The sequence below is a fragment of the Drosophila tropicalis genome, unplaced genomic scaffold (genome assembly GCF_018151085.1).
Source record: "Drosophila tropicalis isolate 14030-0801.00 unplaced genomic scaffold, ASM1815108v1 contig_993, whole genome shotgun sequence".
Classification (NCBI taxonomy): domain Eukaryota; kingdom Metazoa; phylum Arthropoda; class Insecta; order Diptera; family Drosophilidae; genus Drosophila; species Drosophila tropicalis.
In genome coordinates, this window is record NW_027173497.1 from 518446 (window position 1) to 535004 (window position 16559).

The 16559-nt window shown below is 38.3% G+C and overlaps 1 long non-coding RNA gene across 2 annotated transcripts in view; it reads right to left on the minus strand.

The window, feature by feature from the left end:
* LOC137586440 (uncharacterized) overlaps positions 1-16559 on the minus strand; it is an 84583-nt gene that overhangs the window by 49379 nt on the left and 18645 nt on the right. For both annotated transcript variants that reach the window (XR_011033787.1, XR_011033788.1), the window contains exon 2: positions 10357-10460. This is a non-coding gene — a long non-coding RNA (uncharacterized lncRNA). The remainder of the gene's footprint in view (positions 1-10356; positions 10461-16559) is intronic.

Genomic DNA, 16559 nt, shown 5'->3' on the forward strand with positions numbered 1-16559 from the left:
CAGTGTAACTCAAATTAATCTACTATAATTCATGCAGCTCTCTAGTATATATGTACATACAGTGGTGGTCAGCGTGTAAGCCCTTTTTTTTTTTGATTTTAAATTTGATTTTCTCGGCTCCTAAGAAACTTAATGAAGAAATTTTTTCAGTTATTTGTTGGTTATTGTATTTAGAATCTGACACGTAATTATTGTCATTCCAGCTTTCGACGTTTTTTCTACAGGTGCGTTTGAAAAAAAAGCTCCCCCAAAATGTTTGACAATAGTTTAGCCCGGTCATTTCAAAATCTTTAATATTATAGTTAGACATGTGTATTCTTTGAAAAAGTTGTAGATCTAGGTAATCTAAGATAAACTGCATACCAAAAATTTTCATTTTAGCCCCAGTATTTATTTTGGGGTCTATCGAAATTTCGGGATTTTGTATGTAATTCTTGAGGTCTCTTTGTTTGGCGACGTTTTACGATACCAATTTAAACTTAAGTATTATTTTCTTATTCTAAGTATGAAAGTGAATTGAATTTCCCGTCAAATGATACATGTTTCATAAAAATCCGACAAAAATTAGATTGATTTCACCGCCCATACTTAAAAAAAACCAGGTAAGCAAAATTTCCCATACATGCGTGCAAAGAAAGAGACGGAGGATGTGTGGGAAATTTTGCTAGTTCTAGTCTTTTTTTAAGTATGGGCGATGAAATCAATCTAATTTTTGTCGGATTTTTATGAAACATGTATCATTTGACGGGAAATTCAATTCACTTTCATACTTAGAATAAGAAAATAATACTTAAGTTTAAATTGGTATCGTAAAACGTCGCCAAACAAAGAGACCTCAAGAATTACATACAAAATCCCGAAATTTCGATAGACCCCAAAATAAATACTGGGGCTAAAATGAAAATTTTTGGTATGCAGTTTATCTTAGATTACCTAGATCTACAACTTTTTCAAAGAATACACATGTCTAACTATAATATTAAAGATTTTGAAATGACCGGGCTAAACTATTGTCAAACATTTTGGGGGAGCTTTTTTTTCAAACGCACCTGTAAAAAAAACGTCGAAAGCTGGAATGACAATAATTACGTGTCAGATTCTAAATACAATAACCAGCAAATAACTGAAAAATTTCTTCATTAAGTTTCTTAGGAGCCGAGAAAATCAACTTTAAAATCAAAAAAAAAAAAAAGGGGCTTACACGCTGACCACCACTGTACATACATTCATTTGTACGTTTGTACATACATAATTTTGCCTGCTAAAAAACTGCCACACTAATACTACAAATTTTGGATAGAATTAAGTATAAAGGTTTCAAAAATTAAACTTAGTACCTCCGGGTTTGTTTATATTTGTTAATTTATGTCTGATGATTTGTTAACAAATTTAGACTGACATAACTTTGTCCGCGTCTTCAAAAAATATGCGTTATCGTGTAGTTAAAGTTTATAAATTTTGCGGATAACCAATTTTATACCATGCACCCGTGGGGTAAAAATCGCAAAATTTGTGTAACAGGTCCCAAAAAGTATATATGTATATATACATATGTATATATATTCTTCACACCTTCACTTGTATAAGAGGTAACAATTGGCAGGGAAGGAAGGAAGCATCTTAGACCATATATCAGTATACATAGATATTCTTAATCAGCATATACAATGTATTGCGGACGTTGACGATACTATGCGCAGAACGTTCAAGTGGCCCCACGACACCAGGGCAAAGCCTGTTACGCGCGAGCCCAGCAGATAACTGCCCACCTCCCACCCGACCGACCGAGGGGTGCAGTCGTATATCGCACGGTACGAATCGCGTGGAAAATAGAAAAAACAGACAAACAAATAATACTATAGCTATCTATTAACTAAATGTGATAGGCTAGATGTTTTAAGTATATTAATAGAAAACTCTCAGCCGATTACCGGGAATAGAAGGTTGTAATCAGAGCAGAGGCCCCTAAAAGGTTCATGCATGGCATAATTAGAAGAACAACGACTAAGGGATAAAGGTATCAAAGGATGTCTACTCCGTCTACATGGTACCGACAGATTTACCTGAGCTAATAACTCGGGCGAGTCGATATCACCAATTAAGAGCTTGTGCATAAAAATGACACCAAGCATAATTCTACGGTTAGTTAGAGAAGGAAGGTTAATCAAGAGAAGTCTACTAAAATACGAAGGCAAATTGACATTGCGATTCCAGCTTAAACCACGAAGAGCAAATAGCAAAAACTGCTTTTGAACGGATTCAAGTCTAATCTGGTGCGACTCATATTGAGGTGACCAAATGCAAGTTCCATACTCTAAAATAGGACGGACAAGCGAAGTAAAAAGAACTTTAGTTGTATAGAGGTCGTTAAATTCTTTTGACCATCTTTTATTGGAACCCAGGACACTCATGGCCTTTGCGACCGTGGTGGAAATATGGGTGTTAAAATTTAACTTATGGTCCATAAGTACGCCCAAATCATTCATATAATTTAGGCGTTCTAAAGGACGTGTTTTTTGAAACTTCTTATAATATCGAGTCTTCACGTTTTTCAAATTGGATAACTCTCGAGAGAACCAGGGAGGTGTGTTAAGCCGCTCCAGCCTACCAAGAGGCACACAAATATCAAAGAGTGAATTCAGAGTATCATAAAAAAAACGAACAGCTGAGTTCATATCTCTACAATTGTACAGATAAGACCACTCGGTAGTAGTAATGTTTTCATTAAGGCTTACGAAAGCACCTAGTTAGAGGTAACTCATTTGAACCAAGTAATGGTGAAAGGAAGAGCAGATCAATTTTTTAATATAATGTAGGATGAAATTTGTCTTCGGGAAGAACAAATGGTTTGATCCTAGAACCATCACAATAAGAAGAGTCCAATACAAAAATAAGATCTAACGATTTTCCATTAGAATTTAGGACAGGGTTGACTTGGGATAAAGATAAGACTAGAAGGCCATCAATAAAGTCATGTGACATAGAGGGCAGCAACATGGTAAATTCATCTGTTGGTGACCATGCTAAAGCGGGTAAATTAAAATCACCTACAACTATGAGCATGTCTTGACTGGAAACTAAAGAGGAGACAAACTGAATTGCCTCTAAATGATTAGAGTATACCACCATGTCTGACGTTAACTTTCTTCGGAATATAGGCTATTACATCATCAGATGTGACAACAGGGTCTAGCCTAGAAACAAATAGATGTTTCTTTGGTGGTATGCCAACGAGAGGCCGCGGTCCCGAAGCGTCAGCCGCAGCAGTAACGTTGGACAAGTCACCTACTGCAGCAGTCAACTTGTTCACGGTAATCTCTTTTAAACTGCCGCCGTGTACAGGCGTGTTATTTAATGCACTCCGCAAAAATTGAGTGTAAAAAAGACCGCGTTTGCAAAAATTTGTGTAGGGCTCTCAGTCGCCCCAGAGACGCCTATTTACAATCATATTGCTATTAGATTGCTCTAATAGCAATAAATACTAAGTTGCAACAACAAAGTGCGTATTTTTTACAAAAGCCATGTCCACCAATTCGGGCCCAAGCTCTCTCGATCCCCAACAGCAACAGCTACAAGAACTAATTGTACAACAACAACGTGAGCGTCGACTCTCGGTCCAACGCAACAACGCGTACTTTTCGGTGGTGTCGCCGACCCCACTGCAAGCTAAGCCCGCAAAAAAAAAAAAGTGGCAATACGCCGAAAATAACCAAACCAAATGAACAAGTAGCACCCCTTAGCGGGAATCGTTTTAAAATTCTTGCCGATCAGCAAGATGATCAAGCCGGCGCTGTAGATAAAGTTAAATCGGCTAGACCACCCCCTTTATACATCCGTGGAGCCAACTGCAGCGCCCTGATTTCGAAGCTAGTAGAAACAGTAGGGGCAAATAACTTTGTTGTAACCCCTCTCAATAGGGGTAACATTAAAGAAATTAAATGTCAAACCCAAACTGAGGACAATTTCCGCATCATCGAAAAGTACCTCCAGACGCGTTGGTCGAAAAAGGGTTTGCGGTCAAATCCGTTGTCAACATCATCAACAGGAACAAAGTCGCACAGCCGCTCTTTAAAATCGAGCTCCAACCAGATGCAAAGCGGTCGAAGCCAAATGAAGTGCACCCAATCTACAACCTACAGCTCCTATTGCACAGAAGAATCACCGTAGAGGAGCCCCATAAGAGACACCAACCACCGCAGTGTAAAAACTGCCAGGAATACAACCACACCTCTAACAACTGCAATCTCAGGTCAGTGTGTGGCTGTGGCGAACATCATAAAGATGGCATTTGCACCAAGGACAGAAACAATGTCGCACTAAGATTATGCAGTAACTGTGGAGGGAACCACACGGCCAACTACAGAGGATGTCCTGTCTTCAAGGATCTTAAATCTCACCTAAACGGGCGCAATCCCCCAGCTGGACCAAAAATCACCGTCAACGCCTCTAAAACTACACCGGAGGTATTCTTCGCCAAGGCTGTTAGATCATCTAACATGCCTGCTACATACAGTCCTAGTGTATCCTTCGCTAGTGTGCTCCGAACTGGACAGACGGAGCCCGCAAAAGAGACCCCGTCACTCCACCATCTACAGAATCCGCAACCTAGCGCACCAGAGCTTGACCAGCAAACTCCAAGTGGCTTAGAAGCCCTATTGATCTCACTCAATCAAAACATGACCACTTTTATGACGTTCATGCAAAACTGTATGCAAGAACTGATGCGGAATCAAAACCTGCTTATCCAGAAGCTTATCGAGAATAAATAATGGCTTCCCTACGTCTATGTCTTTGGAATGCTAACGGCATCTCCAAGCACAAAAATGAACTGCAACTATTCCTAGACTCAAGTGAAATCGACGTTTTGCTGATTTCGGAAACACATTTAACATCAAAAAATAATTTTCAAATACCAAAATATACCTTCTATGCAACAAACCATCCAGACGGAAAAGCTCATGGCGGGACTGGTATCCTAATCAAAAACCGTATAAAACACTCGTTCCTCAACAGATTTGAAACACAGCACCTACAAGCAACTGCTATAACCGTCCAAACCAGCTGCGGCAACACTACATTGGTTGCCCTGTACTGCCCACCACGCTTCTCAATCTCTGAAAAGGAATTTACCGATTTCTTTAACACACTCGGAGATCGCTTCATTGCAGCAGGGGACTATAACGCCAAACATACGCAATAGTCAACCCTCTCAATAAGATGGATTGCGTCTCACCGGGTAGGCCTACTTATTGGCCCACAGATCCACAGAAAGTGCCTGACTTGATTGATTTCGCAGTAACCAAGAGGATTCCACGTAATCGGATCACTGCGGATACACTGCTAGATTTAACTTCCGATCACTCTCCAGTACTATTCACACTATTAACAAGACCTCAAGTACTTGATCGCCCATATAGGCTTACAAACAACAAAACAAATTGGCTTAAATTTAAAATGTACATGAGTGCCCACATTGACTGTTCGCCGAAACTGGATGCTGCAGAGGACATTGATATGTGCGTCTCTGCACTTGAGTCTATGATGGCAGCTGCAGCAAAAGTATCTACTCCACCTGCCTACACTAAACCTGTTGACAGGCCCACGAACCGGCGGATAGAACAATTAGTAACGGAAAAACGACGTCTAAGAAGAGAATGGCAGATTACTCGCTCACCAGCAGCAAAACTTCGCCTAAGGCATGCTAATCGCAACCTCTCCAAGGCGTTAAGACAAGAGGAAAGCTGGGCTCAAAGAAAATACATAGAAAAGCTCAGCCCAACCAGCACTAAACATCCTCTCTGGAAAGCCCACCCAACTTTAAGCGCTTCTGCAGAGACAATTTCACCGATAAGGAGTCCAACCGGTGGATGGGCCCGCAGCGACGAAGAGAGGGCATCCGTATTTGCCACACATCTTAAAATGGTTTTCCAGCCAAATCCAACATCAAACTCATCTGTACTTCCCCCTTCGAGCACACTAACGGATAGTGAGTACTCGGAACTCCAATCGGACGAGATCACTGCAGTTATTAAAAACCACATAAAGCCAAAAAAAGCCCCTGGCCATGACCTAATCACACCGAAAATGATCCTGGAACTCCCTATCATTGCCATACAATACATCTGCAAACTGTTCAACGCTATAATAAGAATTGGCTACTTCCCAAGAACATGGAAAAGGTCCACTATCATCATGATTCCTAAAGTGGGAAAGGACAAAACCCAGCCATCATCCTATAGGCCAATTAGTTTGCTGCCATGTCTTTCGAAGCTTTTTGAAAAGGTCCTGCAGGTCCGACTAAACTCATTTCTGGCATCGGAGAACACAATCTCTTCACACCAGTTCGGCTTCCGCGAAAAACATGGTACAATTGAACAAGTCAATCGCATAACATCCGAAATACGAACAGCATTCGAACTAAAAAAATACTGTGCGGCTGTCTTTCTCGACGTTGCCCAGGCTTTCGATAGAGTTTGGCTGGAGGGTCTGATGTTCAAAATCCGGCAAAAACTGCCACAGTACACCCACAAACTCATGGAATCTTACCTTTACAATAGGCAATTCGCTGTAAGATGTAATGGCTCCGTCTCGGCTGATTTTGAAATCAAAGCTGGTGTACCGCAAGGCAGTGTACTCGGCCCATTGCTCTACCTACTGTACACTGCAGACTTACCAACGAGTTTAGGACTTACAACGTCCACTTTTGCCGATGACACGGCAATCCTCAGCAGATCCAAATGCCCAATACAAGCCTCTGCAAAATTAGAGGAACACCTCAAGGTGGTAGAGGAATGGCTAGCAACCTGGCGTATCCGGGTCAACGAGCAGAAATGCAAACATGTCACATATACATAGGTACGCTTAGCAGAAGAAACTGTCCAGCTATAATGCTAAATAACGTACCAATTCCTCAAGCCGTGTATGTCACTTACCTTGGCATCCACCTAGACAGAAGACTAACTTGGCGCAAGCACATCGAAGCAAAAAAGTCACAGCTTAAACTGAAAGCAAGTAGCCTACATTGGATCATCAATGCTCGGTCCCCTCTACGTCTGGAATATAAAGTCCTCCTATACAACTCCGTACTGAAACCCATCTGGACTTACGGAGCCGTACTATGGGGGAAGGCAAGTACCAGCAATGTCGATATTATACAAAGAGCGCAGTCGAAAATTTTAAGATCAATCACGGGGGCCCCGTGGTATATACGGAACGACAACATTCAAAATGATCTAAATTTACCTAGCGTAAAATCTGAAATAGGTAGTCAACAACTAAAGTATTCTGCGAAACTGGATGCACACCCAAATGTTCTTGCCAATTCCCTTACGCGAACTAATAATAGAACTCGTCTTAAAAGAAATGACAGACCAACCCAATAACAAGTGATTCGGGCCGCCTGCAATATCCCCAGGATTTATCTTAAGTACTAGATTAAGAAAAATATCTCAAACTTGTTGTTAGGCTCTAATTTAAAAAAAAAAAAACTTGTTCACGGGTCCCTCGATAATTTTAGAGCTATCGGCAATATCCATTGGAATGGGTAATTGCCCGGACACATCGGACACTACAATTGGCGTCGTTTTTAAGAGATCATTCCCAGGTGATACCGGTAATTCCTTACTATTCCCATTCACAACCGGGCTCTTAAACGATATCAATTGCTGTACATTAGGAGTGGACGGTGCATGAGACCGGTCGGGGACGATAAGAGACGCTGGCGGATCTACAGATAAAGGAACACCCCAAGGACTGGTTTCGGAGACTCGTTCATAAGCGATAAACTTCTGAACTGAGTCTCCACCGCAGTTTATTAAAACCTGCCCTTAAAGTGTCAAAACTATCTCTAGTCCGCCTCATGAAAGAGCGCATCTCATTCTCGACCTCCCGGCAAGCATCACAGCTATATTTTAAGCCACCACCTTTAGCAATAGACTCCTTGATTCTGCCTGTGTAACCTGCACACTTAACGTGAACCCCATTATCACACAACCAACAAAGAATATAATCATGGGAGTCAACCGCATTAGTGGCAACTACTAAACTACTAAAAAAATACAAATTCTAAAGGTAAAAAATCTGTGTATAAGAATATACTGACCAGTTCTGACACAAGGGTTAATGTGCAGAGTAAGCCTTCACAACTAAAGAATTAAAAGAGAAAGAATACACAAAAACAAAAACACGTATCACAGAGTCGCGGGTAGGCAAAAGACGAGAGCGCGAATCAAAAAAGAATAGGGAAGAGCGGGAGAGCTCGTCAAATTGAACACATGCAACAACAATTTGTACGCAAAAGCGTGAGAGCTAGTTACAACGGTAAAGACAAAAGGCAAAAGAAATAAGCAAAACAACAACACCGCTAATGCAAGTATTGTTGTAAGTTTTGATTTATGTATATTTAAAGTTTAAACAAGAGCGACTGCATGAGAAGAAAATAAAATTCTTATGCAGAAATTATTATTAGGCCGATAATGAGATTAAAAGTTATAGAAATGTATTTAATCGCGAGAAAAAAATAAAATTTGATAAGCGCAAAAAAAACACGTCCGTCCTCTGCAACGAGTGAAAGTGAATGACGAAACGAGTTCAAATAGCCATGTCCGTCCGTCTGGATCAGCGCAAACTCCTTCTAGACGGTAAGACCTATAGAGCTGCATGTAGGCTTCTTTATCCTGCAGGGGTTGTACATATATCTCGGATTCAGCCGGATCGGTCTACTATATCATATACCTCCCATACAAATGGCAAAGTCACGAACAGTGACTTTTCTCAACAACTTTGTTATTTTCTTAGCTTTTGTTATGAAATTTAATATTCCTTACGGAACAGAATTGTAATAAAAATATCCGCAACTGTAGGTACTTATATGTACATACATATGTATGTATAAGTGATCGGCACGTAGCCACATTCGGTTTATAAAGCGCTGCGCCTGTGAGTTTCCGTTAGTGAGTTTAATGTTTTTATAACATGCATCCAATTCAGTGCATTGATGCGAAAAACTTGAAACGAACTTGACCGTACATACTACACGCAACTACAAACCAATTTTGGTGCTTCTAGCTCCTATCTCCTGTCTCCTAAATCTAGGTGTTCATATGGACAGACGGACATGACTATATCGACTAAGCTTCTTATGCTGATCCGTCTGTCCGTCCGTGCGTAGGCGTTGTACTCAGCCATCTTAAGGGCTATCGGGCTGAAATTTTTTTCTGTGCTTTTTATTATCTGGAGCAGATCAAGTATGAAATTTATCAGGATCGGACTACTATATCATATAGCTCTAGAAGAAACATTTTCACAAAAATTGGAGTATCGCTATGAAATTTACATATGACATAATATTGGATATAGAACCCCAGATCCCAAATTTGAATCTGATCGGATAAAAATAACACAAGTTACAGTCTATATAATAATCTCTGTTCTGCTCTGCCGTCAGCGCTGCTTGCTTTCTACTACGTCATACGTCATCAACAGAGCACATGCATACACACACAGACGCAACGCTACATGAACTGTATGTGTATGCGTGCGATGCTTTGCTTAGGGTTATTGCCAAGGACTGCAAGGGTTTATAAACTTCGGCATAGCCGATGTTAAAGTCTTCGATATTTTTTATAAATATGTATATATTTTCAAAAAGGAATTCAAAAGTTAATTTTGAATGTTGATTGAGAAAACAAAAGACCCCATAATATACATAGCACAAGTAGTTCGTAAATACATATGCACACATGTATAACGTTAGTAGCTTTTGCTCTACAGTGGGATTAAATTTTTGTCAATGTCAAGTCAATTTCAAATGTAAATAATAGGGTCAATTCAACGACTATATTGCGCGGGATTGATATTTAAATTTAACCTTTTACCAATTTCGCAGTTTTTTCTTTTTTTTTTTTTTTTTTTTTTTTTTTTTTTTGGAACATGATTTGTATACTTCCATTTACGTAACGTATAACAACGTTAAATTCAGAAACAGATATACATATTTACTTTTGCATTGCGCAACCCTATTGTCTTCAGCAACTATCGAAATAGCTGATATCGGTAATCGTTTCTAATAATTTGCCAATCGTACAGTGATTCCATAAAAAGTTCCTAAATTGAAATATCCTTAATTTCTGTGACACCAACATTTGATGTAGCAAATTTCAAAAACATACTGCCTGGAAATCTCTGTAGATTTCTGTGACACCCCTGCATATTCGCAAATTTTTGTGTTTCTATACGCTATATTCTAAAAGCTAATTATTTCGATACGCTAAATCATCCAAATCGACCACTGTGAATGGTATGAAACGACTCGAGTAAAGTAATACAAAGGTCCCAAAGATCATGTATACTACATACCGTTTGTTTGCCGTCTCGAGGTCGCTAAATAAAACCACAAAGCTTAATTCCTTTTTGATTCATCCAAATATATATTTTTATCCTTCGAAGATCGTCGTTAAGAGCTGTAACAACAGGAGTACATAAGTTTTTTTTGTGCATAAAGCAATAAACACATATTTTTGTACAAACAGTAATAATTTACACGTTTGACCTCTGATTTTTCCGACGTGGACTCTTAAACTAATTGTTTGAGTCAAGTGAATGTCTGCATAAATATTTTCGCGCAGTTTACTGTGTGCGTTTTGTAATTTAGTCTAACCCTTTTTATAACAAGGGTGAATGTTTTGTTGTAATGTTGTTCTTGCTGCAAAATAGTAACAACTGAAAAATCTGGTGTATGGCCACAATTATCATAGAAGTATTATAAATTAAACAAGAGGGCCGAGGCTAACTTCGACCGCGCCGAAGATTGTATACCCTTGCATGTTTTTTGCTACTCTTTCCTTACCTACATATGTATGTATATTCGTCAAAGTGGAAAAACGTTTTGTCTAAAAAGTGTAATGTTTGCGAAAGGACGGCCTATAAAGCAAATAACAAAGATATTGACAAAAGTCACTGTTCCCCACCGATCTTGATCGTTTATGTATACATAGGTGTAATTAACTAACCGATATTACATTTTATAGAAAGTAATTAAGTTATTAAAAAAATTCAATGTTTGCTATAGTGGTCCGATCCGGATGAATCCGAGATATATAAACTGTGCACTAAACATGTACAAGCCTACATGCAAAATATCCCGTAGCTCTAACGGTCGAGAATATATGTATGTACATATGTATGTATGTAGGGGAGAGTGGGGGAGAAAGGTTAATTCATTGTCCAACTATTGATCAAAGATACGTTTCAATATAATTTACCTTTACAAAGCTATAGCTGTTTTTTTGAACATACCCCAAATCAACGTTGTCAAAAATCGCGGGGCAAAGTGGCGCATCGGCGTTTTACAAGTTTTTTATATAGAATAAAGCGATTTTTGGAAAAAAAATATATAGTTTAATATTAAAAAATTGTTTTATAAAAAAAACTTTTGGTACACTAACAATGTTGATTGGTTTAGACTTTTATTTATGATTGTTAATTTCAACGTTTGTATGGCAGCTATATGATATAGTATTCTGATCCGTCTGATTCTGGCACATGTACTGTTTTTAAGAATAACTAGTTTATATATGGGACTTTTATTCAAATATATTATTTTAAAACGAAATATTTAAATTTCTAATAGTGTGCCATTTTGCCACACCCTTAGTTTTAGCATTTTAAAATAAAAACTGTGTGAATTTATTCAAATAAACAAATTACACATAATAAGTTAATACGTGTGGCAACCTGTTTTAGTTAATATTTATCTTCTTTCAGATCGTGCGATTATATTTCAAGATAATTCGACTGCGCCGGGTTGCCCCACACTCCCCTTTTTACTTTATATGGTCGGGGATGCTTCCTTCTATGCGTTGCCACCTTCTGCCTAAAATTTATATTCCTTTTTTACAAGTCAGAAATAGTGAATTTTCTTTGGTATGTATACTCGTGTAGTATGTAAATGTATAGAGTTAATTGGAATTTTGGCCACGCCCCTTTACGCCCCCAGGAATCACATAAATCTATACTAATTATACTTCTTAAAAAGTATAACAGCTAGAGACATCAAATTTGGTTTATATTTTCGTTTAGTTAGCGCGCAGAAACTAATTGCTCAAACTTTTTGCCACGCCCCCTTCCGCCCACGGAATTTACATAAAACTGATTTTCTTAAAAACTATGATAGCTACCGACATTAAATTTAGTATGCAGACTAGATTAATAGACGTGCAAATATTGGCTATTTAAAAATTTTGCCACGCCCACTTCCGCCTCCATAATTTAAAAAAAAACCGATTTTCTCGTGTAGTTTTTCGACTATCTCATTCAAATTCGGCAGACTAATTAATCTAATAATCTATTTCTACTAAACTACCAAATTTTATTGAAATCAAACTAGAATCATGCAAAATATGTGTATGAACGTATTTTACTACGCGGTCTATAAGGCCAGAATTGGTCGTTGGCTAGTGGCGGCGCTAGAGTGCCCGTGTGTTTGTAGAGTAAGCAAGATAGCACATAGTATAAGGCCTGTAAAACCAATTTAATAGACGAAATTTAAAATATGTATTTGTTTCACTTGGTGTATGGTATACCGAAGTCGGCGAGTTGACTTACTTTATTTTATTTGAGCACTTTTATCTTTATTCTTCATTATGTATCTATCGTTTGTATGTAAACTTTTACAAGGTAAAAAGATTTCAAAAACATTTTCTCACATTACAATCAATTAAAATAAAAAAGAGTCGGTATAATAATGCAACCCGCATAATTTGTAAATTATCGAATTTTCTTTGCCCACTTTTATAAGTCCTGTGGACACCGAGAAAGAGGATTAGTTTACAGTGTAGCCCAGCACAAAGAGAGCGCTAGAAAAATGTAGTTGTATGTGTGCACTTGCTTGTCTGCGTGTGTTGCTTTACACTGCGCAAAATGAAAGTTGACAAAATTTTGCCTCAAATCAAGAAAACGAGTACAGCAGCTAAACTGATGCAAGAGAAAGATAGAAAAACAAAGTAGCGATCAATTTTTTCATGTGTCATCTCTCAACAAAGCGACATAGATCTGCTTGCGTCGAAATGCTGAGGAAAACTGCTCTTGATTTTTTTGTGTGAGGACTTCGGCAGCCGTTCGGTTACACGCATACGAGGTGCCGAACATGTTCGTCCCCCGGGGGATATGAGTGTTGCCATTTCCGCTTTTTTCCCGTCAGATCTGGCTTATAAGCAAAAAGTGCGAGATGTTTGGCTGCGGGCTGCAGAATTTAAGGCTTGGCTCAGGAAGGACCCAACCGACGCCACACGGGCATATTGCAGTTATTGCAAATGCACCATTACAGCCAAACTACATAAGTGATTTGCATGCACATGGTGCTACCAAAAAGCATGCTGCATCAATGGAGGGCCATCTGCAGCAGAACAAAATACCCGTTCTGGCCCAACATTGCGCAATCACCTCCGTTGATCATTTAAGTTATATTTGTATCAAAAAGTTTGATGACAGCAGCTCTGCGTCGAAAATAAAACTACATCGTACAAAATGTACATACATATGTATATGTATAATTAAAAATGCATTGGCACCCCACTTTAAGGATGAGCTTTATAAAGACATTGGTGGTTCCAGATACAGCCTACTTTTTGGATGAATCCACAGACATTAGTGTCACAAAATTACTTGATAAGAAATTATTATATAAACATATTTATATGTACTTTTAATTGTTTAAAATGTCATTTTATATTAAGTTTGTTATAATTTGCGTACATTAATGTCTATACATATTTATATTATTCAAAATTAATGTTTAGGTGTGGTCATTAACTACTTTTCTGTATAACGGGGAGTAGTAGTTTGTACATTTTTAAGTTTATTTCAACTTGAAGGAGGAGACGCATTGTCAATTGCAAACAGTCTCAAAGAAGAGCTGAAACGTCTAAAACTAGACGTAAATAAATTAATTGGAATTGGCACAGATAATACCAGTGTAATGATTGGCAAGAAGAACAGCGTTTACACACATTTGCAGAAAGATGTGCCAAATCTTATATTAATAAAATGTGCTTGCCATTCAGTGCAATTGGCTGTCAATTACGCGTGTAAGAATTTTTTCCCTGACGATTTGGAATTCTTGGTTTACGAAACCTACAATTGGTTTTCAAAAAGCGCATTGCGACAGTCGTTGTATAAAAAAGTATACGAGTGTATTAATAATGAGAAGGTATATTTTGTAAAAATGAATGTGTCCGTTTTTTATGTGTACAGTGGCCGTCAAGAGTGATTCAATGTTTGCAACTCTTGCAGTTAAACAGCTGCTGTATGAATATAGAGCAAGCAAATGAAACAAAACTTATATTAAAAGTTACTTAGATTATTCTTAATAAAATAAGGCAAATTAGACGACGAAGGAGCGAAGACAACAGAAAAGCGAGATATAAAACAAAAACAACATGCATTGACTCACTTTTGACTATTCCTATTTTTAGGTTCTTCTTCAATAAATGCATCTTAATTTACAGTTATTTTGGGGAATGGTTTTTCGCTTTTGATATATTCATATTTGTAGACAAATTTGAAGAAGTAAAGTCTTTTGTAGTTTGCACCGGGTACCTAATAGTTGCAAAATTGATTAAAAATTCGAGAATGAAAAAAATTTCTAAACCCGTTGAGGACAATATAGTGTGCCTTTCAGAAAGAGCATCCTCTTCGCGAGCAAATTCCCTCTCTATAAGTCAGGCGACAGTCATTAGAGTAATAAAACGGCGTGGAATCAACAACCAAAATACATCCAACGGACGCCCACGACTGAGAACTGATAGTGATGCACGCCTAATGATCAGCCAAATTAAAAAAGATGGTCTTATGACACCCAAGGATGCTGCCAAAGCAATTGGTAAGCCGGTTAGTGAATCTAGTGCAAGAAGGGCACTTCGAAATATCGGCTACATTCCGATTGTAAAGAAAAAAAACGTCAAGGCACGTCTGCATTTTGCCAAAATGCATCGGTATTGGACCATTGAGGACTGGAAGAAGGTTATTTGGTCAGACGAGTCCAAACTTAACCGATATCAGTCCGATGGAAAGGAATACTGCTGGATAAGGCCGGGAGAAACCATTCAAAGGCGACATGTCAGCGAAACTGTGAAACACGGGGGCGGGCACGTTATGGCATGGGGATGTTTTACTTACTAAGATTACCTAAACATTTTGCAGACCAATCTTGGCAATTTTATTGACAGATGCGCTTATGGTACAACAGATCTTACATTTCAGCAAGAAAATGACCCTAGCATACAGCTAGAATTGTCCAATATTGGTTATCTAACCAAGAATTCAAGCTGATGAAGTGGCCATCACAAAGTCCTGACCTCAATCCAATTGAGAATTTATGGTCAATTGTGAAAAGACGGTTGGGACAATATAAAACAGCGCCAACAAACCTGGAGAGCTTATGGCAACGCGTGGAGGAAGAGTGGACAAAGATTCCTCAGGAAATTTTTCACAATCTTGTGGAAAATATGTCCTCTCGAATCTCCGCAGTAATAAAACATAAGGGACTTTGGACAAAATATTGAAAATTAGAAAAAAAAAGTTTCAAAAAAGTTTGAAAAAAGTCAAAACTGGCTCAATGGTTATTATTTTTGTTTATTAATTTTTGCTGAGAAGCTTGAACAATATCGAATTATTTTTTTATATGGATTTGTTAAGAATTTAATAGAAATAAAGTAAAAACCAGAGGGCCGGGGCTAACTTCGACCGCGTCAAAGTTTGTATTCCCTTGCAACTTATTTTATAACTCTTTCCTTACCTATTAGCCATCAATGTGGAAGAACGTTTTATCTAAAAAGGCTTATGTTTGCGAAAGAATGGCCTACAATCGTAGGAAATAACGAAGATATTGATCATAGTCACCCGATCTAACGATCGGTAACGAAGTTATTTACAAAAGTCACTGTTTTCGACCGATCGTTCCTATGGGAGCTATATGATATATTCATTCGATCTTGATCAAATTTTTATAAGCGTAATCAACTCTCTAATATTAAGTTTCACCGTAAAAGCATAGAAAATAACGGAGGTATTGAACAAAGTCACTGTTCGTGACTTTGGGGTTTGTATGGGAGCTATATGATATAGTGGTCCGATCCGGCTGAATCCGAGATGTACAACGCCTGCAGTATATACAAGCCTACGTGCAAAATTTCAGCTCAGATCCAGACGGACGGACGGACGGACATGGCTATTTGAGCTCGTCTCGTCGTGCTGATCAAGAATATATATACTTTGTATGGTCGGAGATGCTTCGTTCTATGCGTTGCACACTTCTGACCAAAATTAATATACCCTTTTTGCAAGGGTATAGAAATTTGGTTGACTTTGGGTTGTTTTGGTTTTTTCTGTGAACGCTCAAACGTCAAATTGCAAACATTGAATCATTTTTGACGGCCACTGTAGTTACTGTTTATATGTTTTAATATTTCAAAATCTTTCCAAGAATTTAGTTTTTACTAATGCCAAGTGATTGTTTATCTATATTAAGTGTGTAATGTATGTGTGATTGTCCCAAACATTTA